General features: G+C 33.8%; 1 pseudogene; it reads left to right on the top strand.

Annotated features, from left to right (window-relative positions):
• LOC138862718 (uncharacterized) overlaps nt 1-1,926 on the top strand; it is a 3,803-nt pseudogene extending 1,877 nt beyond the window's left edge.
• Nucleotides 1,927-2,500: the final 574 nt, after the last annotated feature.

Consider the following 2,500-nt stretch of genomic DNA (forward strand, 5'->3'; position numbering starts at 1 on the left):
TTGTTGAATAAGTTGTTTAAAGTGTTGTTTGTTTCAGTCGCATTGTTGAAAGGTATTAAGAAGTGTTGAACGCAATCAGAAATACATGGCTGTTGAATAGTTTCGTAGATTGTTAAATCGAAGTAGCTTATTGTTGAATGGATTCAACAATAGTTGAGAGCAAATAAAATATTGTCATTATAATTTGTTTTAATGTTGAAAGCAAATTACCAATTGTTAAATTGCAAACGTAAAAAGGTGTATATATATGTATATATACATATATACACACACATACACCTAAACGCACACACACACACACACACACACACACACACACACACACACATATATATATATATATATATATATATATATATATATATATATACGTACATATATATATATATATATATATATATATATATATATATATGTATATATATATATGTGTGTGTGTGTGTGTGTGTGTGTGTGTGTGTGTGTGTGTGTGTGTGCGCGTGTGTGTGTACATATATATATATATATATATATATATATATATATATATATATATATATATATATAGAGAGAGAGAGAGAGAGAGAGAGAGAGAGAGAGAGAGAGAGAGAGAGAGAGAGAGAGAGAGAACCTTCCTTCATTTCTTCGAAGGACAGCGTTCCACCACGAAGCCTTCACAATAGATTCCTTCACCATTTCCTTACACTGGGTTTCATCACCACTGCGTCGAATCCATTCACCGTTTCGCTTCCAATATCTATTTCTATTGCATAGAAAGTGTTATTACATTTATAAGTATATTACAGACTTAAGGGGAAATTCAAAGTTACATTTTCTCATTTAAAATATACTACGCATACCAAATATATTGTTGGGAACACACATATTACATACGAATAAAATATCAAATAGTGAATTGGTCTTGTGCTGTAAAAGATATATATAAATAAATAGTATTCCACAAGTTCAAGTCATTCGTTCTAAACAAATTCACTACTCAGTATCCACGGTACATTCAGGATTTATACATATGTATGTTTCTGCGGAGGGGGGAAGGTGGGGGGGGGGGTAGGAACGCCCATGTTTACAAAAGGCTGAACCATATCGTTTACTGATACCATTTGAAGCCTAACCTTAAATAGGGAGTTTTGGGTGTAATCATTCACGTCACATGGATGCCATTAATGAGACAGTTCAGTGGCTTCATTGCCCGCCCATACGTCAGGAAGGGAAGGGTGCCTCGTTGCACTTTCCAAAGCCTGGGCAAGAATTGAGCGTGAGAGTCTTCCCTCATTATGGGGTAATGGTTTTTAACATAGATTTACCTTAATATGTACTTCGTGTATTTTCATATTTAGCAATGCACAAACTGTGGTGACTGATTATCATGGCAGAGATGTTGATTCCCCTGCACATAGAACCTCTATTATATATGTGTTTGTATGTGTTCGTGTGTGTGTATGTGTACTATATGAAATTTTAGGCCATTTTTCCCTCTGAATATTATTGTACACTTCAAAACTATCATATATAAGGTTTTATACTGATAACATTAAGAAATGTACAACACTATTTTTCATAATACATGAGACAGTTCCCGCAATAAATCAATGCATGATCAGTTCGGATACTTTATTAGGAGAAAAAGACAAAAGTACTGCACTTAATACCTATACCATCTGCAAATGAACTTGGATCCTAGCCTGTAAAATAGTGTTTCTGACCTTTTTCTGCCATGCGATATGAAGATTGACATGGCTAACAATGTTTACAAGATCAAATGTTTACTACTGGCATACCTGCTCAGTCAAGTTTGGTTTAGCATCATGCCTGTTTCGGTCTGTGTTCAAGTTTGATGCGCTAGAAATGTGTAAATCTTTGCCAAGTTGCAGAGAGCAGGATTTTGATAGTGGATGCTTCAGTGTTGACTTAAATCCTGATAACTGAACAATGAAATCTCTTTAAAATTATTTCGGTAAACTTTGGAATAAACCAGAATCTCAGAAATCATAAAGCATATTGGCAATGATAACTTGGCAGTTGATTAATTCTGGTAGTATATTTGTTTAAGACGAATAAGGTATGTCTGATGGAAATAGGAAAGATCACAAATGAAAAATCTGTCTTTACGGTTAACTGAGGACTAGGCAAAATATTAATAATTTATAAATCAAATTTTATCTTTAAATGCCGTCAGAAAGGTCTCAGCTGATGATCAGTGGAGAATACTTTATCATTTCTAATCCCCACATGTTTTCGCAACTAAATTTTCTGATTAGGTTATACCACTCCTTTGGCAGGTTATTCAGATATAAGAAATAAACTATAATGTTTTAGCTGTTTCCTCGGACTAAGTATAATGATAAACACTGAGTAACTATATAGGATCCTGCCATGGACATCGGCCCGCAGGAAATCTATAATTGATGTTTTTGAGAAGCCATTTACTAAAGTCATGAAAGATTTTATTGGTTCCTTGTCTAAAACAAATCTCGAAAACATTTTATGACTGACCATATTG

The sequence above is a fragment of the Penaeus vannamei genome, chromosome 1 (genome assembly GCF_042767895.1).
Source record: "Penaeus vannamei isolate JL-2024 chromosome 1, ASM4276789v1, whole genome shotgun sequence".
NCBI classification, from domain to species: Eukaryota; Metazoa; Arthropoda; class Malacostraca; order Decapoda; family Penaeidae; genus Penaeus; species Penaeus vannamei.